Source organism: Dermacentor variabilis, chromosome 4 (assembly GCF_050947875.1).
Source record: "Dermacentor variabilis isolate Ectoservices chromosome 4, ASM5094787v1, whole genome shotgun sequence".
Taxonomy (NCBI): Eukaryota; Metazoa; Arthropoda; class Arachnida; order Ixodida; family Ixodidae; genus Dermacentor; species Dermacentor variabilis.
The window spans coordinates 137,194,960-137,218,117 of NC_134571.1; the positions used below are offsets into that span (position 1 = coordinate 137,194,960).

The 23,158-nt window shown below is 49.7% G+C and overlaps 1 protein-coding gene across 6 annotated transcripts in view; it reads right to left on the reverse strand.

The window, feature by feature from the left end:
* LOC142579827 (solute carrier family 45 member 3-like) overlaps positions 1-23,158 on the reverse strand; it is a 182,140-nt gene that overhangs the window by 106,224 nt on the left and 52,758 nt on the right. Inside the window, exon 1 of one of the 6 annotated variants that reach the window (XM_075690411.1) lies at positions 19,676-20,213. The exons of 2 other annotated variants lie outside the window; for them this stretch is intronic. The gene's annotated coding sequence lies outside the window, so the exon portion shown is untranslated. Of the gene's footprint in view, positions 1-755; positions 899-19,667; positions 20,214-23,158 lie in introns of those variants that run through there. 3 more of the 6 variants (XM_075690407.1, XM_075690408.1, XM_075690409.1) reach the window with 3 other exon arrangements.

Here is a 23,158-nt window from a genome sequence, read left to right on the forward strand (position 1 = left end):
CGGAGATATGCCCTCTCCCTTCACGCAATACCTGGCGCGCCAGCACGGCAGCAAGTGTGGCCGTCGAAGCGCGCACGAGACGTGCGGTCGTAGCCAATAGGAATTTAGGCGCTGCTACAGACGCAGGCCTCTTCGCTCAGTGAGCCAGTTGGTCTTTTCGCTTCGAAGCGTCTACGAAGATTTACGCGCCCCCCTAATCTGTGGTACACGAACGGCCTCGCATTCCGCCTTAATCAATATGCGGCCTTCGCGTCTGGGAATCGAACCCGCAACCTTGTGAACCCGCAACATGTTTCAAAGTTCGCGTTTGGGCCCCGTTGTGACGAGCAAAAAATCCTCAAATCCTATTACCAGGTTCACATTTCGAAGTTGCTTAGCACAGAAACTAGTAGTATTTCTTCACCGACGAAAAAAAATGGCCTGGGCCCGAGAAGAAGCCCTCAAAATTCATGAGGTCGTGGCGCGCTGGTGCGGGAATTCGAAAGCGGCGCCATCACCCAACTTTCGTGTTTGCCTTGTTTCTTGCCTTACCAAACCCGGCGATAACAATGGTGTGTTTCTTTTTTTTTTTTGCACTGTAAAAGGGTAATCTAATAACACGTGACGTCCAAAACATGGCGGCGTGCTTCCGGTTACTGCACTCATTTCCAGTACACACACAAACACGTAGCCTCCGAGATGCATTTATATTACTGCTATGAAGCGGTCGCCGGGGTGAAGGGGGGTGGGGGGGGGGGCTAGGTTGGAGCACTTACCTCTACGGTTCAACTTGCTTTTCTCTTTAGTGTTCCTCTAACCGTATGCGACGGTACTCTAAGCTGAAGTCGGTAGCAGTGAGTATCTGAGGCGAACCTATCACAGTGGCAATACGTGGACAATTTATGCGACGGGCTGTAGTGAAGGGAAAATGCCAGTCGAAAGAAAAGGCTGTATAGCATACTCGCACTTTGTTCGAGGAAATGAAGACGATTTTGTGGTGACGCACTTTGCGGCCGCGTAGAGAGGGAACGCACGTCGACAAGTTATTTCCGTGTTCTTCGACGTATGTCTAAAAATGTATAAATAAAAGTGCACCTTGGGCATGAACAAGAAATCAGTGTAGCAGCGAGGCTTCAAGAGAAGTAGCATTGCAATACTCGTGTTATTCAGATCCTTCGAATAGCGTCCAAAAGAACAACATAGCATTAAATGCATTCTGAATACGTGCCCTAGGACTGGATCCAGCTTTAATCAGAAATAATGACGCACTGCACGAAGAAACGAACGCTCGCGCGGCTTGGTATTGTGAAAAGGTCACGAACGGCGTGAAACGGAACTCATCGGGGGATAAAATAGTTGAGAAACGGTTGACGGCCCCAGGCGCACACTTCTCTATTTCCTTTTATTTATTTATTTTTTTACCGCAGGCTTCATTGTCGGTTCACTCGAGAACGTGCGGTGTTCTTTGCTTCACCAGTCGTTTTCGTAAAGGCGACGGCCGGGGAACTTGAGTTACCGCGAGCAGTACGGCAGGTACTCCCAGTGTGATTCGTTACTGGGTAATCGCTACCATGGGTATCGCTACCATGGGTATCGCTACCATGGGTATCGCGGGATAATATATAGATTTGTCCGATATTCGTGCCTGCGGATTCAGGCGTTCTTGCGGCTTTGTCAACTATAGGCTTAATCTGCCTCTCTACGCCTAAATTTTCACGCTGTCCTGTTTTTGAACAACAAAGAAGACAATAGGAATCTGCCAACATGCATAGTTATTGCGAAGCGCTGCACACGTAAACCAATGTTTCGTTGAAAACGACCAATTTGCAAAGTGACAAAGGCGTTTCTAGCCAGAAGTACAACTCTTAGGCAAATCCATTCCTCTGCTCCTCGCTAGGATACCGCCCCTCCCATGAAGACTCAATCACCACCTGGCATTGCAGTTCCAGTAGACAGCGCCTTAGTTCTAGTTATATATATATATATATATATATATATATATATATATATATATATATATATATATATATATATATATATATATATATATATATATATATATAGCAGCTGCCCCGGAAAGGCGGTGGTCCCGGGTTCGAGTCCCGGACCAGGACGAATTTTTCTTCAACAATGAGGCTTTTCTTTCGAGGAGCCCGTATGGGTTTCCTTTGTAGCAATTGCTACGAACGGGTGGATGTCTGATTTTCCCTTTATATATATATATATATATATATATATATATATATATATATATATATATATATATATATATATATATATATATATATTGTTGGAAACACTGCGAGCGTAGGCGGTGCCTAGACTCGGAGGTCATGCCGAAGAGTAGCGCGATCGGAGTAATGTGAGGGAGCGGTAATGGGGGGGGGGGGGGCGTTTTTTTTTTTTGTTGGGTTTTTTAGCCTCAGTTTCGATATCAGCAACGTGTGCTTTTGCGAACCTTTCGGCACACGTCAACTCAGCATAAAAGTAAAACAAAAAAATCTTGGACGGAGGCTGTTTATCTACGCTTTCCACATCTACGCATAAGTGGCCCAAAAGTTCGTTGCGGTTGACCTTAAGGGAGAAAGGAGAAGGAACTCACCGACCGCATCCAGCTGAGCATCGCCCTGTAGAGAACTCATACCGAGGCCGTACATGACGTTCCATCAACGGCACGTGCAATCAAGTTCCTAGCGAGGTGTCACACGTGGCCCCAAATTTCAACTACGAGTACTAGTCGTGACCGCATTACTCGTGCACGCAAGTGAATTTATATGCCACCGGCTCCCATACACGCGTCTATAACGATGTTTCTTTTTTTTCCCCGCCAGATCTGCAATGCTCTCAAAACGAGTGGTTGCTCTCTGGAGGGCTAACGTCCCAAAGCAACGGAGGCTCTATGAGAGACGCCATAGTGGATGATTTCGGAATAATTTCTTACCGCGTGGAGTTATTTATCGTATACCTAAATCTAAGTGCCCGAGCTCTTCTGCGTTGCCTCCCCGCCCCCCTTTTACGGTGAATTATGAACCAGTTGAGTCAGTTATACTCAAATCTGCTCAGACGTGGTATTGTTTTCTCATCAACCCTTAGTGTAAAGGCACTCAACGCCTCGAACGTGACCTCGGTGTTCATGCGAGTTGTTTTCATGACTATTTGCCCTTTACTTTAGCTCTGAATTTCTTGCGTGCCATATCGCTCTATGACATTTCAGACAACTTCCCTGCTTCAAGTTTATATGCCACCGGCTCTCATACACGCGCCTATAACGATGTTTCTTTTTTCTTTTTCCTCCAGATCTGCAAAGCTCTTAAACGCACATTTTTCTGCGCTTATCGTAGCCGACAGTTGTTGCAGTAAGCCTCTAGATAAACCACTGTTCCAAAATTTTTTTTCTATATATCAAAGTCAAAACTGATGCGGTCGTCACCACTCACGCACGAGCTGATCTTGTGTGCTAAAAGGCTCTTGAGGAACCTTTCCGCAAACGGAGAAAAAAGCGGCGTATTTTTTCCCACCAAAGTCGCCTACCCCTATATTAGAAAAAAAGTAATGAAGCAATATTTTAAGAAACGTGCCGAATGTCAAATGATGTGCTGCGTGACGCATCCCGTTTCAACGGGTAACGAAACGCTCCTCGAAGTATTCAGGCGGCGCTCGAAATCATGTGAGATTCGCTTTAGCCTAAAATATCATATCGACGAGGACCACGAAAGAACCTGGCTTACGCACTTTTGCTTGTTACTCAACCTCGTGAGCCACACACGCGGAAGTGAGTTTTCTGTGTGGAAACTAAATTTTAAACACAATTAACGGAATGAACCTTCCGGCCGGCAGTCAGGGACGCCTTTGGTTTGTGGGGGATATGAATTTTCTAGTCTAATAAGTTACCAGCCTTTGTCAGGTCGCGTTATTAATGAAGCTGTCCTCTCGACTAAACAACGCGCGTATCAAATCAAACCACATCAAACTTTGATTTGCCCTGAAAACTATTACCGATAGCGCATTAATACACGTTAATACACGTCTTCGTTGCGCAATCGCTCTCAGTGTTTTTGATTTTTCATACCAAAGCACGCTAAACGCCATATTACGACATCGACAAGCGCAGAAACGTGGATGGGTTCATAAACACTTTGATACGCGCGACTTCATCGCGCTTCCTGTCGGCTGCGTCACGTGACTAACGTATGTACGCATGCCCTTTTAGAAACGAACACGTTGCTTGGGCTACGCCTCCTCGTTCTGCCGATCTATCTCTGTTCCTCTGTGTAACGGGAGCACGCGGTGTATGCTGTTCTAAATGTAAGAGGTATGGGAAACAACCGCTCCAATGTAGTAAATAACGATACCAGAACGCTGCCGCGCAAAGGTGCAGCCACCCGCGTTCCCGGGCACAGGAGCCACCGCAGAAACAGTAAAGCGCACGTAAACAAAAGTACGTGCTACTTCAAAAGAACCCGACTATAACAACACGAGCAGGAAGAAAAGCTAAGAATAATAATAAAGAGGCGAAAGGAGCCGTTATCTTATTTGGTAACGTATTGGTGTTTCTGACTCATCTAAGAATTCTATGCTCACTGAAGTCACTCTCCCGTGGATGGCTTCACAGCGCTATCGATGCATAAAAACGTGCGCGAATAGAGCCCTATTGCGATAAAATCTAGTGAAACGCGCAATGATCACGTGTTGCAGCAATCGATCCACGTTCATCGCAATCTGCATGGAGTGGTACTTCCGATCATTAATCTTCAAGGATGGGATAACTGTTGAGAGATGTTGCGGGGTCAAGACTGAACGGTGTCGGCGCCGACGGCCGACAGCCAATCTCCTGACACAGTACCAAGTATCTTAGGCATCGTATCTTAGGGTCATAAGCAGAGCACCAGGAACTCTGTCGCGCGTGCGCCCTGACTCATCCAGTGCTGGTCACGTAAAACCTCGCAGAAGCTGTCTCATCTCCGACAGTCAACGATCCAGAATGGAAACCGCTGATTCGAATCAAGAAACCTGGCTGGTATCCCGTGTGGAAGCCTTACGGAATCGCACTGATTCTTGAGTCACGTACTCCCTAGCACCAATTTCACGCACCATTTCCGAGTCATTGACACCGCAAGAGGAAAGTAACGTTCCAGACACTCCACAAAACCTCGCATTGACGCACAGTGCGAAGCAAGTGTAAAAAAAAAGAAGAAAGCCCGCCATGACAGCGGCTGCGAGATCGCTGCACGCTCGTTTAGGGCGCCCGCTGTAGCGATGACGCGGCAAAAGTGCCGCGGAAGAAAGACAGTTATGAAGCACGCATGCTTCCGCTGCTCTGTGTTCATGCATGGCACACATTACGGCTTTTATCCCAACGCTGAGCCGGTTGTATGTACAGGCGGACGCTGATATCCTCGCAGAACGCGCAGCCGTAGCGTGAATGCCAGGTGACTCTTTCCCCCATAGCCGTCCCCTTGAATTGAGTCCTTGACTACCATCCGCGGTAAAATTAAACAGCCTTTCAACGACCGTTTGATATGAAGTTTACCTGTTACAATCAAAATGATAAAAAAAGCGCCAGGCACACAGACGGCGAAAAGAAACAACAGGGCAGTGCGCTGTTGAATTTGCATTACATGAGCCAGTGCTTGGTACGTAACGCTTGACGTTCGTGTTATAGCCGATGACTTTGAAGTAGTAACTAGAGTAAGATATTTCTTCTCCGGGTAATTTTCCGCTAAGTCAAAGCAAAAGTGTGGTTTCTTGGTTCACGTATGTAAACAGCTTGCGACAATCTTTTGGGGATTTATATTATCCAGCCTATACCGTGCATTCAAGACACGCCACAGTGAACTTAAGGTGGCGATCGTCGGCGCGAGGAAGGCAAGAGCAGCCCCAAGGTACTCGGAGGCCGGAAAATATATCCCAGATGCGAATGAAGGAGGAGGAGACAGAGGGGAGGAAAGACAGGGAGGTTAGCCAGTGTAAGTACAGGCTGGCTACCCTGTGCTGGGGAAAGGCGTAAAAGGAATAAAAGGACAAAGAAGAAGAAGAAAAAAAATAGGAAACCAGAAAATTCGCACAGTAACGCGAAACTACGCGCTACAACATTCAAAGGCGGTCGCACAATTCGCATGTCCTTAAAAACTTCAGCAAAGCCCTTAAGGCCTTGAGTGCGGAAGCCCGTCTGGACCAGTGTCCTAGAATTTTTTCCTCTGTAAAGGGGCGATTATCCAGTTTTTCGAGCGCGGTCACGAGCACTTTTCTTAGCACTTTGTAACGGGGACAGTCACAAAGGAGGTGCTCAATCGTCTCCTCGCAGCCGCAGGTGTCACAGGTAGGGCTGTCGGCCATTCCAATGCGGAATGAATAGGAGTTCGTGAATGCCACGCCGAGCCACAGGCGGTACAGAAGTGTTGCTTCCGCTCGCGGTAACCCTGGTGGTAGGCGGAGTTGCAGACGTGCATCCAATCTGTGGAGGCGTGCGTTCGTGAATTCACTGGTGTTCCACATATTCTGCGTAAGCTCGCGGGCTAGGGAGCGAAGACTTGTGGCTGCATCTGTTCTTGACAGCGGTATGGGTATAATCTGGGCACCATCATGGGCCGACCGGGCAGCGCCATATCGGCACTGCGAATGAAACTTCGTAGAAAACTTTATGCCACCTCATCCCACATTTCTCTATGGGTGAATGACGGTTCCTGTGCATGGTTTCATGAGCGGACAGTGTCGTTGAGGTATGCATTGTTATGGCAGCTGTTGCAAAGCACGTATTCCTGTTTTGTTTGTTATTTCAAGCCACTTCTCAGTGGGCACCTCGTTGCCGAAAGGCAATTTGCCCGACTTCATTGTTCCCTCACACACCAGCGCTACTAGTTAACAGTGGTACACTATAGAAGAGCTCTTGAGAGCGAGGAAACGCCTAATGCTGGTGAGCGCGGTAAATAATTTATACATTGGTTCGACAAGGAATTCGCCTAATCTGGTAACATTATGACGGAAAGGTTGTGGCGCTGAGCAAGTCAACGTTTCCGAACCAATATGGGCTGCAAAACAACTTTCTTTTTTTCCACCTTGACTTAATGACTTCAACTTCTTCATCACCGTAGTAAATCATTGCAACCATTGCTCTCAGCGCTTTAAGGTAAGTTATACCCTAAAAACTGAATAAGGGCGAAGCCACTGTATAACTTCCACCCTTACACCGAAAATGGTGTAGGAGTGTAAGTTACAGATATATTTACACCCCTATATACGCCTTTAATGGCTTCATTTATCTTACAGTGTGAGTTCAAGATACCATGTCACCGCTGAACGGGACTAACTTGTGCGCTTTACAGGAGTATATATACCTCGCATGCTCCAAACATTTTATGCCATAGGGCAAACTTTCGAATAAAAAGGAAGAACAAAAAGTTCGCACATGTCCAAGTCAGACAGTCTGCCATCATTTCACGCCGAGACTGGAACAATGTCGTCGAAAGAGCCCAGAAGCGAAACCACAGAAAGTTCCTGATACTCTCCGGACAAACAATGCTGTTGGACATTCTAGAGATTTCTCGTTGACTTGCAAAAGCCCCTAATAAATGTTCTTTAGAGAAACTACTGGATTTCATGCTAAATTTTCGTAAGGGTCACAAGCGCAACGATTTATGAGTCACTTCCACTGGGGATACCGAGATGGCCTGGCCTGCGCTATTCAGCGTGGATGGAAATCAAAGCGAGTGCTTCGTCTATATTATAAAAAGTGACACTGTACTGCTTCTAGAAGGTTGTGGCAAGGAGGAAGAAATAAAGAGAGAATGCAGGCATGTTAACCAGAAATTCATCTGGTTGGCTACCCTACTCTGGGGGAGAGAGGGAACAGAAAGATGAGATAGAGGCTGTGGCACAATGCGCCATTGAGCCAGCAGGCTATCGCTGGGTTTTAAAACGCCCACAAGGTGCGAAGCATAGAGTTTCCCTCGATATACTGTAGGGAAATCTGGCGCTGCAATCGTTGAGCCACCACGGGAATGATGGGAAATGCATAGATTTGTCTGATCTTCGTGCTAGTGGATTCAAACGTTCTTGAGGATTCGTTAATTACGCTTTGTATGCCTTCGCTGTCGCAAATTTCAGAGCAATCTATACTTTGCTAAGTGCAGAAGACGCTGCGTACACGCACAATCGCTGCTAATGGCAATGGTCCAGTTTGCCGAGGTGGCCAAATCGGAACGCGCCAAGCGTCTCGAGACACTAGCTTGGCCGCGATCAATTCGCAAGGGCGTTATATGGCGCTCGGCGACGCATGCGTCGGCGGCCTGATTATTTCAATATCTACCCTCTGTTCTAGAGATGCTGTGCTAGAATCCTCCGGCCGGATAATTTTAATAATGTTCGTTTAATTATTTATTACGCAGTACATTGTTCAAAATGACGCGCCCACAAAGTCACGAAGCCGGTTGAAGCCAGAAAGACGATGTTTAGGCATATCCACGTACTTCCCATAATTCCCATGCCGGCTGAACTGCCCCCATTGCAGCTTCCGTAGACACTGGCGCCAGAGTTCCCTCTAGCAATTACGTTCAAAGTGTTGTATGAAACCATGTGGCTCGACGGATACGGCAAAAAGCACGCAGCACAAAGGCGAAATGGTAGACGCGTTCCGCATCAGGAAAATGTCTGATAACGGCATATCAGCTCCCTCCGTTTCCTTGCTTGATCGCCACCATAGATTTGATCTCTCTCGCTCGAAGGTACCGCTGGTTGAGTGCATGCGCGCGCAGATATCTCCTTTTCGAATATATTCGCTTTCTTTTCTTTTCTTCTTGTCGGCTGTCAGTCAGCGCGTGTCCCACGAACTTCTTTTCGCGTCCTTCATTCCTTTCATGCTATAAAAAAAAGAAAGTGTTGGAGGCTTCCAACATTACTGGCGCACTTCGCGGATGGAGATTGTCAACTGCTGATCAAGGACGACCCTCGGGTGTGTAGTAGCTGCAGATTAGCCCGACTTTAGTGCGCACGCGCTTCGTCGTGTTATCAGTGCGACCCAGCAGCCGCACTGCTTTCTGTTGCTGGGCTCCTTTATCGGCAAGCGCTCAACAAGCACACTCTCCGGACAAGAAGGGGGCTCATCGTCTCAGGCTGCAGATAGCGAAGAGGCACTCCAAGTGCAAGGTCTTTCTTTTTTCCCGGAAGGCGGAGGTGTGAGGCAATGTACTACGTCAGCCATAACGCCCTTTCGCGTCAATTAAACGAGCATAGACCGCGGTCATGGCTCGCAGCGCGAAACCAATCGATTCACTGCCGTCACAACGACAGGAACACTCACGAGCATAAGCTTAATAACGCGCCGCATCGGCAACAAATTAACATTTCTCCTAACGCAGCTCCGCAGCGTGGAAACGCTTCAATGAACGGTATTGGTCGAATGCGTACACAGGATCTATAGCACTTCAAACGGCAGCCTCAGGATGCGAAGAAAAACAATGTGCACGTGAGCATCGGTCGCCAGACGTTTGCTCGCCAGTGTTACATAGAAACAATATGGAACGCTTAAATGAGTTAGTGCGAAGGATATCATCTTTTTTTTTTTTTCCGTCCGCTGAAAGGTAAATGAACCTACAAGGACGATTGAGGTTCCATCATCTGTACACGCTCTTCCTTCCAGCGAGTCGTGCTAATAGCGTTGAGTAGGCGACAAAGTTGGCAAGGGCATAAAAATGGTGCGCTTCCCTCATTTTCTTCTCGCACATCGTCCCGGCGTCCGGGCAACACGTCAGGAGGGGAGTAAAAATTATTCCTATAAGGGAGTGCATCTTGCAATAACGTTCACTTTTACGTTTAATTACCGAAAAGCGGTCACTGGAATGCTTCAATGAAACTGCAGAAAAAGTGTGAAAAAGAAAATGCAGATGTTAGGTAACTTAAATTCCCATGCTTATCGTGCTTTGTTGTTTTTTTTTTTCTTACAAAAATTTTCACGGCGTGCCCTTATGCCCTCAAATCTTAAGTCATCCCACATAACGGAAGTTTGCCAACAGTTCTGAAGGCAACAGTTCAGTGCCTTCAGATCTGTTGTAAGAGCGCCCGTGTTCCTTGCAAATGGGGGCCCTTTGATGATTCCCTAGTGGTAAAAAAAATAATCCGGTGTCCCTCACTGCGGCATGCCTCATAATCAAATGGTGGCTGCGGAACGTGAAACTCCAGAATCCAGTTCTTGAAAGCGGGTGCACCGGTTTTCGCCCTCCAACAAAGCGTACCATAGCGCCACAATCCCACCACGTGTACGCCCGAGAGGCGAATAAGTGCCACGATGTCGACAATATAGGGGTTCTTCAGAAAAGAGTTGCTGAAATAACGGAAGCGTACAGACTTCAACACCGAAATTTCATCACTCGTATACAGGGCGATATCAGCGGCGACGATATCTGGAGGCTTTAACGAGACCACCGCGGCCTCAAATGGCGAAACAGCAGTCACAGAAACGCCGGAAGATATCTGGCAGCGCGATCGGCACCCTCTTCAGATATCGGCCTGCGTTCCCGGTGTGTCGCTCGCGTTGTCGCGACACGAGGGACGGGACCGTAAAGCTCTCTCTGGCGCAACACATTGCCGTCTTGCCGTGGCGAGATAGCGCTACAGCGGCCGATGTCCCTGGTGATGCCGTCGCCGGCACATCTTCCGAGTGCTGTTCATACGGAACGCGGGGGCAGGGACAGCGCAAACGACCCAGAACACTATACGTGCGAAGGAATGCGAAGACCGCACGGCGACGATGGCCCCCAGGCTGACCCACTCGGTAGAACGTCCCGATGGCGAGAACGAGAAAAAGGGTCGGGGGATCAGGAGGGGGGAACCGAGGCGCCCGATGTTTGTTACTCACCGCCATATGGCGGTGATGATGAGGCCCGTCTATGATGAGGCCCGTGTACTTAGATTTAGGTGCACGCTAAAGGACACCACGTGGTCCAAGTTCTTCTGGAGTCTCTCGCCGCGGTGTACCTCATAATCATATCGGGGTTTCTGGCATGTAAAACCACGTATCTTCTTTTTTTTTTCAATTTTAAGGCAACAGCTAATGAGACCCGGGAAAGAACAACAGGGTGAAATCCTTCCTTCGTTTTTAATTGAAATGTAGAAATGATGAGCATAAGGGGAAATGAAGGTGGACGAATAAACAACTTGCCGCAGGCGGGAGCCGAACCCACATCGTGCGCATTACGCGTGCCATGCTCTTACCCACTGAGCTATATACGGCGACGCCTGTTCTAACGTCCACAGTTTTCGGTATTTATGCACGCGTACGATATGTGACTCTGGGAGCGGTGGCCAGGACCACTCCAGCTAATAGGGGGCTTTAGATTAGGGGGACGCAAGCGGCTTGCGTACGCAAGAACTAGGGGTGATGGTACTGCGCGAGCGCAGACACAGAGGTATGTGTCTGCGCATGCGCAGTACCGTGGTCCCCAGTTTTTGGGTATACGCGAGCCGCTTGCGTCCCCTAATCTAAAGCTTTCTAATGACGGTGGATGTGGCGCACACTTTTTGAGCGCTGGCGTCACGTAGTGACGTGAACTATTTGTAAGCAGGCAAGTAAAATTTCGACAAAATTTCGACAAAATTTTGATTGCTACCCGAAAGGCATCAATCGTTCCACAGTCGAGACCCTCCGGAAACATTATGACAGCGTTGCGGAATTGTTTTTGCCAATCTCCGTACTGAAGTGACGTTTAATTAGCCATTACATGCATCAATCCCCAGAACACGTATGTGTGTGCAGTATATTTAGCAAATGTCCGCAGATGGGGATCCGGTATCTATGCAAAACGCGCAGTCGCTCACCGCTCTGATCGGTGCTTTGCAACGTAAGGCTATGGATAATGACTGGGCAGCTTTTGGTGAGCATCCTATATGGAGGACTGTAACTTGTGCCACTTAATTGCCATGCATGGCTGCTGCTTGTCGTCGGACGCCATTCATAGAGTGCGCTGTTAACGTTGTTACGGCACTGTAAACTCGCGAGTGTTGAGTTCTCGTTCGCCAGAACCAATATTTAATTACAATCAGCTTTTTTGTGTGTGCGCTGTTGATTTCATTTGTTCAGTAAATATTTAGTCCGAGCAACGATCATTTATTTACAGGATGGGAAAGAGGTATTAGGCGCATTTGGGGTCGAGCGTTAACGGTCCTCTTGTTTGTATTTTTATTGTGCTTGAACGGCGTAATCTAGACAGTATCACGTTGCCAAAGGTATCCCGTTGCCCTCTATAAAGGTGTTTCTCCACGCAAAGACACCTATTTGGAGGATTAGTATGGTGTCGGTTGTAGACACACAAAATCGCCGTTGCGCATGTATGCTGGTCACAGTGTGCGAATAATTAAGCTTCCTTGGCGTAACCAGAACAGATAGTATTACTCACAAATAAGAACGAGCTTCACTGCATTGTTAAAATCTTTCGCTAAAGCTTGTCGCACTTTAAGGGCTGTTGCGTTTCGCCTGCGACACGTGGTTTTGCCGGCGCGACTGCGGCGGGGCGGCAGACATTTTGGCCCGATCGTCGTCGCCGCAACGCTCATCGCCAGGTGTTTCCAGGCGCGACTGCGGCGATGCGACCGCAAAGGATCACCCTCTCCTTCCAGTCATTGTGCCTGAACCAGGCGATGCGACAGCAGGGGCACCCTCTCCTTCCAGTCATTGTGCCCGAACCAGGCGATGCGAAAGCAGGGATCATCCTCTCATTACAGTCATTGTGCCCGACCGGCAGCGCTACGACAGGGTGCTACGACATTGTGCTCGACATGGTGCTACGGCAGCGCTACGACAGTGTGCGTCACCATTAGCCCATTGTACATTCACGTGCTCGTCTTTTGAGGGGTTCCTTCTTGCCCTCAACTGCGAGAGTATAAAAACAGCTGCCCCCGCACGCCAAAAGGAGGGCTCCGATTTCTTCTGTTGAGTAAAGTGCTCTCCCGTCTCTCTACTTCGGTCAACCTGACCGCCAACTCTTTGCGATGTTAAAATAAACAAGTTGTTTTGTTGTTACCAGTCGACTCATGCTTTGCCGGGACCTTCGGATGCTTCCAGTTGTACCCCAGGCCGCCAGGCCAACGCTACCCTTGGGGCTTGCGACCCAGGTACAACCACGGGCGTCAGCGCCGAGTTCCCAACCGATCGCGCCAGCGGTGCGATCCAAACATCTGGTTGGCAGCGGCGAGATCGCCTCCGACTTCAAACAACTGTCTGCCAGCGGTGAGATCGCGACAACGGAGGCCAGCAGCGAAGAGATGCAGTTGACTGTATGCTGAGCAGCTCAACGACGATCCGGGAGCAGTGCAACGAGCCCTGTGTGATGACTGGTTGCCTGCAGCGGAACGACTGCGCTGGACTCTTGGCTGCGAGGTTTGGTGAGTGCGGGACTTTCTTCTTCTGAGCTTTGCCAGGCTTTTGTTAGTGTCAGAAACAGAGCTGGTAATTGTGGTTGTCGTTGCTGCCGGGTTAGTTTGCGGCAAGACAATAGTAAGCAGTAGTGAAAGCAGCATTCAGAGCAGCCATGGATTTGAAGTCGTTGCGCAAACCGAAATTGTTGGAGCTTGCAAGAGAGTTGGGTCTGGATGTCTCGGACAAACTCAGAAAACCAGAACTGATAAAGGCTATTCTTGAGTTAGAGGCTGAGGATGACGAGCTGTCGGAATGCCTTGAGACCATTGAAGAGAGGGAGACTGCAAAAAGACAGGAGCGTGAACGTAAAGAACAGAAAGAAAAAGAAGAGCGTGAACGTAAAGAACAGAAAGAGCGAGAGCAACAAGAGCGTGACCGTCAACACGCTTTGGAAATGAAGCGTCTCGAGATAGAGATAGAACGCGCTCGTAATGGAAGTCAGGCACACGGTGCAGGAGAACGCGTATTGTTCAAAATGACTGACCTGATGCGGCCGTTTAAGCTTGGAGAGGACATTGGTTTGTTCCTGGTTAACTTTGAGCGAACGTGCGAGAAGCAGGGGTTCTCTCGGGAAACGTGGTCACAGCGCTTGCTCACTTTGTTACCCGGCGAGGCGGCCGACGTAGTCGCTCGCTTGGATAGAGAGGAGGCAGAGGATTTCGACAAAGTAAAATCGAGTCTGCTAAAAAAGTACCGGCTGTCTGCGGAGGCGTTCCGTCGGAAGTTTCGGGAAAATGAGAAAGGCAAAAGTGAGTCATATACAGAGTTTGCGTATAGGCTTATGTCAAACATGCAGGAGTGGCTCAAAGAAGAGAGAGCGTTTGGTGACCACGATAAAGTTCTGCAGTGCTTCGGGCTAGAACAGTTTTATAGTCGGTTACCGGAGAACGTGCGATACTGGGTCTTGGATAGGCCAGACGTTTGTACGGTGGCTAAAGCCGCTGAGCTAGCCGAGGAGTTTGTGACGCGTCGGGCTCGCGGAGCTAAGGACGGTCAAAAGGGTGAATTTGGCTCGAAGTTTGAGAGGCCGAAGTTCACACCCATGAGAGCAAAGGGGAACACGCGTAGTGCGGATGCGAGTGGAAGCAGTGCGACCGAACCTAAGGAGACGGCGGCAGCCGAAGCCGAACGCAGAAAGCGGTTCGAGATGAGGCAAGCGCGCGTTTGTTATACGTGCCAGAAGCCGGGTCACTTTTCGGCGCAGTGTCCGGAAACAACACCAAAAGTTGTGTTTTTTTCAATAGGCAGCACTGACGAGAACATGAAGCTTCTCGAGCCTTACATGCGAGACCTCCTCGTGAACGGGAAAGAGTGCCGAGTGCTTCGCGATTCCGCAGCTACGATGGATGTAGTTCACCCCTCCTACGTAGAACCCGATATGTTCACGGGCGAGTGCGCATGGATCAAGCAAGCCGTGGAAGCTCATAGCGTGTGTCTGCCAGTAGCAAAGGTGCTTATTGAAGGACCTTTCGGAGCGCTTGAGACGGAGGCGGCAGTGTCATCTATGCTGCCACCCCAGTACCCGTACCTATTTTCAAACAGGTCCGATCACCTCCTGCGCGAGAAGGGGCTTTTGTTTGGTGAAGCTAGTGTTCAGGCCTTAACCAGGTCGAAGGTTCGGGAGCTCGCTGCAAAGGCGGTAGTTGCGGGGCCGACGTTATCAAACAACGAAAAAGGGTCAGAGGCGCAGCAAGCTGATATTCAGAGCACGCCCGAACTGAATAAACTTGAGTCTGTAACGTTAAAGGCGCCAGATACTGGAGAGGAAACGCCCGACACGGGAAAGTTAGAAGAGCTATCTACTGATTTGCTCATCGCGCCTACGTCAGACGGACTTGATAGGTTGCTAAAAGTCAGCCGGTCGGCTTTGATAGCCGAGCAAAAAAAGGATGGCAGCCTGGAAAACGTGCGCTGCAATGTCAAAGAAGGTATCGCCAGGAAAACTGCGCGTTTTGTGGAAAGAGGTGGAGTCCTGTACCGGAAGTATCTAGACCGCAGAGGAGTGGAGTTCGATCAGCTGGTCGTGCCTCAATGCTATCGTCAGGATCTGTTGCGCTTGTCACACGGGGGTTCGTGGTCCGGACACCTAGGAGTTAAGAAAACTAAGGACCGTCTCTTGCAAGAGTACTATTGGCCAGGGTGTTTTCGGGACGCAGACCACTTCGTGAGGTCATGTGACACCTGTCAGCGGGTGGGCAAACCAGGGGACAAATCGAGGGCGCCGTTGAAATTAGTACCTATCATAACGGAGCCTTTTAGACGGCTCGTTATTGATACAGTGGGACCTCTGCCGGTAACAGCCACGGGGTACAGACACATTTTGACTGTGATCTGCCCAGCGACAAAGTTCCCTGAAGCAGTGCCGCTTAAAGAACTCAGCTCAGTTGAGATAGTCAATGCACTACTGTCCATATTTGCGCGAGTTGGTTTTCCTGCGGAAATCCAATCAGATCAGGGCACAGTGTTTACTAGCGCTTTGACGACAACTTTTCTCGAAAGGTGTGGGATAAAGCTGCTACACAGCTCAGTGTACCACCCACAGTCGAATTCCGTTGAGAAGCTCCACTCCGTCATGAAGCGCGTGTTGAGAGCGTTGTGTTTTGAACATCGAACTGACTGGGAGCTGTGTCTGCCTGGGGTGATGTTTGCTTTAAGGACCGCGCCGCATGCAGCTACGGGGTTTTCGCCAGCTGAACTGGTGTACGGTCGCTCGCTTCGGTCTCCGCTTCGCATGCTTCGAGAATCATGGGAAGGTAGGGGCGACGACCCAGTCGTGGTGGAGTACGTACTTAAGCTCCTCGAACGCTTAAGAAGGGCACAGGAGTTGTCAGGTGAAGCAATGACAAAGGCCCAGCAGAGGGCCAAGGTTTATTATGATCGGACAGCCAGGGCCCGTCGTTTTGAGGTGGGCGATGAGGTCATGATATTGCGCACATCGCTAAACAACAAACTAGACGTGCAGTGGGAGGGCCCAGCACGAATTGTTCAGAAACTGTCGGACGTTAACTACGTGGTAAGTCTGCCAGGAAAGCGGAAAGCGCAGCAAGTTTACCACTGTAATCTGCTCAAACCTTATAGACAAAGGGAAGCAGTGGTGTGCATGATGGTAAACGTTCCTGAAGAGCTTCCGGTCGAGCTTCCGGGACTAGGCTCAGTGACGAACAGGGAAGACACCGGTCAAGTCATTAGTGACCTTATCAGTAAAGCACCGCTGTCGCCCGAGCAGAAAACCGAACTACACCAGCTATTACAAGAGTTTCAAGGTCTGTTCTCTGAGAGGCCTGGTAGGACTTCTGTACTTACTCATGATATAGAACTTACCTCCCCAGAGCCAGTACGATCCAAGGCGTATCGGGTGTCACCCCGCCAGAGCGATATTATGGAGGCTGAGGTAAAGAAAATGCTACAGCTCGGTGTTATTGAGGCAGGTGAGAGTGATTATACCTCCCCTTTGATTTTAGTTGAGGTACCGGGCAAGGAACCTCGTCCTTGCGTCGACTACCGCAGGCTTAATTCCATCACTAAGGATCAAATTTATCCGATCCCTAACATCGAGGAGCGCCTTGAGAAAGTTAGTAGCGCTCAGTTTATTTCCACCCTAGATCTTGTCAGGGGTTATTGGCAGGTTCCACTTACAGAAGAGGCTAGTAGGTATGCGGCGTTCATTTCACCAATGGGAACATTCCGTCCTAAAGTGTTGAGTTTTGGTTTGAAGAACGCGCCATACTGTTTTTCAAGCCTCATGGATAAAGTGTTGCGGGGACAGCAAGAATTCGCTTTACCGTATCTAGACGACGTAGCGATATTCTCCGCATCCTGGTCTGAGCATATGACACACTTGCGGGCAGTGCTAACCCGCCTGCGCGAAGCGGGCTTGACAGTAAAGGCTCCTAAGTACCAGTTAGCACAGGCCGAGGTTGTCTACCTCGGTCACGTGATTGGTCAGGGTCGTCGCCGCCCCTCTGAAATAAAAGTGGCCGCTGTGCGAGACTTTCCGCAACCGCGCACAAAGACCGATATTCGGTCGTTCTTAGGTGTCGCCGGCTACTATCAGAGGTACATCCCTAGGTACTCTGATATCGCGGCTCCCCTGACGGATGCTCTAAGAAAGACAGAGCCTCAAACAGTCGTCTGGGACGAGACAAAGGAAAGAGCTTTTAGCGCCCTAAAGAGTGCCCTAACAAGCCAGCCTGTGCTACGATCGCCAGACTATACAACAGGGTTCATTGTTCAGTGCGATGCTAGTGAGCGAGGCATGGGCGTTGTACTGTGCCAACGGGAAAATGGAGAAGTAGAACACCCCGTCCTGTATGCTAGTCGTAAGCTGACCAGTCGTGAGCAGGCGTATAGCGCCACCGAGAAAGAGTGTGCGTGTCTCGTGTGGGCCATTCAGAAATTGTCATGCTATCTAGCCGGCTCGAGGTTTATCATTGAGACGGATCACTGCCCTCTCCAATGGCTGCAGACCATCTCTCCCAAAAATGGCCGCCTCCTGCGCTGGAGCCTCGCTTTACAACAATATTCCTTTGAGGTGCGTTACAAAAAGGGGAGTCTCAACGGTAACGCCGATGGCTTAAGTCGAAGCCCCTAACGTAGGAATCAGCCTCAAAATTGTTGGTTACTGATGTTTTTCTTCCTGAGGCAGGATTTTTTTAACATATTGCTTTTGTTTAGTGTTTCAAAGTGATGATATGCTTTCTAGTGCAATTTTCCAATTTGTGGACGCGTTCTGAGTGATGCTAGACTACTGTAAGGAACTAGGCAGTGGTATAAAAAGGGGAAAGAGCCTGGCAGGGCTTAGTGAGGGTTGTGCCGTGCTTGCTGACTGAGCGGTTGAGTTTCAGCGTAGTTCTAACGCTTGCCGGGAACGAGAACAAAAATGTGAACTCTCCCGAAGTCACTTTGCAGTGTCCCGTGCGAACCTGAACGAGAGAACGAGGCCTTCTCTGTGCGCTGCGCTCAAGAAACGTCGAGGGACGCCCGACTTCGGTTATGAGCATCATCGAGCGACATCCCTCCGGACAGCGGATGCAGTCCCCTGTCCATCGGGATCTCCTTCCCCCGGCGGGGCGGTCTGTTGCGTTTCGCCTGCGACACGTGGTTTTGCCGGCGCGACTGCGGCGGGGCGGCAGACATTTTGGCCCGATCGTCGTCGCCGCAACGCTCATCGCCAGGTGTTTCCAGGCGCGACTGCGGCGATGCGACCGCAAAGGATCACCCTCTCCTTCCAGTCATTGTGCCTGAACCAGGCGATGCGACAGCAGGGGCACCCTCTCCTTCCAGTCATTGTGCCCGAACCAGGCGATGCGAAAGCAGGGATCATCCTCTCATTACAGTCATTGTGCCCGACCGGCAGCGCTACGACAGGGTGCTACGACATTGTGCTCGACATGGTGCTACGGCAGCGCTACGACAGTGTGCGTCACCATTAGCCCATTGTACATTCACGTGCTCGTCTTTTGAGGGGTTCCTTCTTGCCCTCAACTGCGAGAGTATAAAAACAGCTGCCCCCGGACGCCAAAAGGAGGGCTCCGATTTCTTCTGTTGAGTAAAGTGCTCTCCCGTCTCTCTACTTCGGTCAACCTGACCGCCAACTCTTTGCGATGTTAAAATAAACAAGTTGTTTTGTTGTTACCAGTCGACTCATGCTTTGCCGGGACCTTCGGATGCTTCCAGTTGTACCCCAGGCCGCCAGGCCAACGCTACCCTTGGGGCTTGCGACCCAGGTACAACCACGGGCGTCAGCGCCGAGTTCCCAACCGATCGCGCCAGCGGTGCGATCCAAACAGGGCATAAAGTCGCGCATGGCTTCGTTGCAGTGTTTCAGATTTCGCTGAACGCAAAGCGGTAACATCGCTATTGCTGGGCAGGCCAAAAGTGAGGGGTACATTGACAACCGTGGGCAGAGTTACGTGCCGTTATTACCCGGCATTTCAGATGTGTGAAATTGAACGTCAAGCGGAAATTATTGCGAAATAAGTACCACTGGATAATGAAGAACTCATAACCACGGTCTGGTTTTTAAAATGCCGCGACCTTTACATTCGATCATCATTTCCTAAATAGAATACTCTTGCAGAACTTTGCAGTACTTCTCAAACACGGTCACAAAGATGGATATATAGAAAAGTTCGGAGATAGGTCAGTGAACCCCGACATTCTTTAAGTTACCACGTTCAGCATATCCATGCCATTCCGTCATTCATAACTGCGTAACCATTTTAGAGCTCTCAAAGAGGGCATGACAATCCATTCATCCAGCATGTGGAACTCGGAAACTTACTTACTCACTGGAGCGCACTCCGACGCCTGGTGCGTTGCCGTGCTCGGACGAAATCCGATCCACTTTCTAAGACACAGTTGTCACGGCCATGCTGCCACAGCTAGGGTCACCGCTTACAAGCGCACGACGCCCGTATGGAAACACCACGGACGTTATCGCTGGGGATGACAACGCACCTCGGTTCACAAGCCACGGATATCCATTGCATGTCCGGCGCAATCCGCGGAGGGGGGGGGGGGAGGAGGCGCCCTTTTGTACGATTGCCGCTGACGTTCTTCGCTTAATGGCAGATGTGACGGAACGAATTAGCTCGTGCACGATGATAACAGGAGCGCGACCGGATTTGCGGGCCCGACGTCACCCGGAACGCCGCACAATCAGCGCACGGCGCGCGAAAGCGTGCGGCAGGAGCCGGCGCAGTCTGAGAAACGGCGCGCCGGGAGAAGTACGGAGCAGCCGCCGAGAAAAAAACGGAGGCAAGGCAATCCCTGCGCTCCCGCACGCATGTGCCGGCAGTACGAACGACGCCGCCTGCTCTTTCTCTCTCTCCTGCTCTTCAGCTTCTTCCTCCAGCTTCTCCTCTCCTCCTCTGCGAGGCCCCGTCGCGCCATGAAGGAAATACACCCCTCCCACCCGCGCCCCTCGGCTCCAGACAACAGGGGAGGGAAGACGACGCCCGTTGTCTGCAGCCAAGCTACAGCCCCTCTCTACAGCGCCTCTCGGAAAAACGGAGAGGAAGGTGTATACAGCTTCTCTCGCTCACGCTTCCAATCTGCTCCGTCTCCTTCCTCACGTTCGCAGACGCGAGAGTGCCCCCAACTTCGTATTACGCAGCCGCGTAATTTTGTTTCCCTCCCCCGGTTTACTTCTTCATTTCTTCCACTTTCTCCCGCGCTCCTTCCTGTTGTTATTTGGGCGCGTCCGCCTCCCCGCGGTCGCACCACTTTCGCCTCCGCCTTCCCCGTCGAAGTGTCGTCCGAGGTTGCTGTCGTCTTGTTGCTGTCTCGCCGCTCGCGCGCCCGAGGGGCTCGGGCTGTCTTTCACTTCGCCCCCCCCCCCCCGATGCCACGCGGATTTGGAGACGGTGAAGAAGAGGAAGAGGGTGATGTCCAGGAAGATTGCCCCGGCCAGTGGGGGCTGGTAGGCGCCCTTGCTTTGCCGAGAGGGAAAGACAATTTTACAGCGCTCGCTCCTTGTCTCTTCAAGATTCAAATTCTTTTGCCGTCTGTAGCCACGCTCTCGCGTTTTGTTTTCTTTAGCGTTCGTGCGTGCGTGCGAGTCTAAATGTCGCCTTCCGAGAGCGGAGTAGAGTTTTCCGACGAGGAATTCCGCCCCTAAAACACGTTTCAAGTGCGTCCGTTGGGCGCGCGCATCTGTGGTGTCTCCGCCCTGGCTGGGAGCGAGACGTGGGTGCGGCTCCGCATCGGCTGCGTACACGTCAGTTTGACATCTTCGAGCGGCAGCAGATGAGCTGGTGAGGAAACATTTCTGGTGAACTATTCTGCTTGCTGCTCGGCTGCGTACGTGGAACACTTACGGTGAAAGAAAGGCTTCTATCTCGACCGCTTTCACGTATGGAGAGAGTTGAGGACTGACATCGCTCTCTTGATTATGTAGATTGTCTAGTTTATAGAATATTGCAAAGGTCGAAGTACCCCCGAAACGACATACAGAAAGGTACTAAGCACTAGGACAACCGCTACTAAATAAAATTCACCCTCAAAGAAAAAAATACCAAATGCGCGAAAATAACCTTTGCCAAACTTAGAACTAAGATTTCATTCGACGAGGTAACGTATACAGCCAATTTCTTCTTTTTATCGCGAGACATTCTTTGATGTCTTCAAATCTATGTATCTATCTATCTATCTATCTATCTATCTATCTATCTATCTATCTATCTATCTATCTATCTATCTATCTATCTATCTATCTATCTATCTATCTATCTATCTATCCTCCTACGTAGGGATGCCGTCGTGGTCGTTTTTTAAGCGGTTGTAGATCAGAATATCCATGGGTATCACAAGCATGCATGACATAACATAATTTACTAGGCATTACTCGAATGACATGCATGTCATGGCATGCCATGACACGATGCCGCTGTGTCCCTTTCTTTAACTGGGTATTGGCAACTCCAGAATCCGTTACCTGTGCAGGCAACACTGTCTAAATACAGATGGCATCGATATACAGCGTCATGGCGGCACTTTCGCTTGGTGCGGTGCTCAAGTTTTCTCGATTTTGACGTCCGATGGCGGTGTTTCATGGAAGCCAAAACGGTGTGATTGCTGCTTGTCACCTTATATTGGTCGATATCAATTACTTCAGCAAAGCTGCAGCGGGAATAGCTGCCGTGCGTGCAAACGTTCGCCTTTGCTCGGCGAGCTACACCACATATCTTTTTTCAAAGGGCAATGAGCCTCTCAAACGAGTCAAAGGTTAAATAAGGTCACCGTTCGTGAGTGGTAGGTCTCTAGGAATGGTGCGAGCACTCGTGTGCGGCGTTGCTCTACTGCTGCGGGTAGAATGCTTGACCTTCAAAGCAACTCCGAGCAGCGACTCGTATTGCTGTATGTCACATAGCTTCCCACAACCTATAGACAGTGACGTCTATTGTCCTTCGAGAATCTAAGTACGCATATCATGCATTGCAAAACTCAGCTAAGAACTGTAAGTTACCGCGGTCAGTGTCTTTTGGAATCACGGCAAATCAGAGCTCCCTTTTGTGGGTCACGGTGCGTCTTTCTCTGTCTTTCGCTCATTCATATCTAAGGCCATGTGCGTCCGGATGACTGGCGCTTTTCGTGTTCGCAACGCGCAGTGTCCGAAGCAGGACCTGGGCCTGGGCTGGGGGCATCGCGAGCGTGCTCATGCGCATCCCCGTTGAACGTGAGAACGTTAACCGTGAATAACAACATATCGGACAAAATGTGTTGCTTCCAACAGACTTCCGAAATCGAGCCACGGTTTGTTAACAGCAAAGTCCTTTCCACGAGTGCAAATGCATGATTAGGAAACGCATCGCACCAGCTGTAGCTGATTTAAACTATGTTTACAGGGTCGGAAAGCAAGCTATAGAGGGTGATAATTTTTAAGTTTTTACGGAATATTTTTTTAAAATCGCCTGTTGCAAATAACATAATTCTAGTCCTTCAGCTGGGTTTTCCAGAGAAGCGGACATTACTTGCTCGAGAAATCGAAACAAAAGCTCCAGTAATTAACGAAAATTCACTAATTATGTTTTGACTAATTACGTTACGGCACATATTGCAATTTACGAATTGTAGCAGCTGAGCTTGCAGGACGTATGCACTTGGAATGAGTTTCCAGAATGACGCCAATTTTGAGATACGCGCCATCAAATTTACCGTAAAAGGCACAGTTGTTTCATTAAATTTTTAAAGAAAAACGCTCTTTTATGAATTGAAGCACGAAAGGAACTGGAACTGCCGCGCATTTCGGCCCACTCTTTCGGAAATAATACC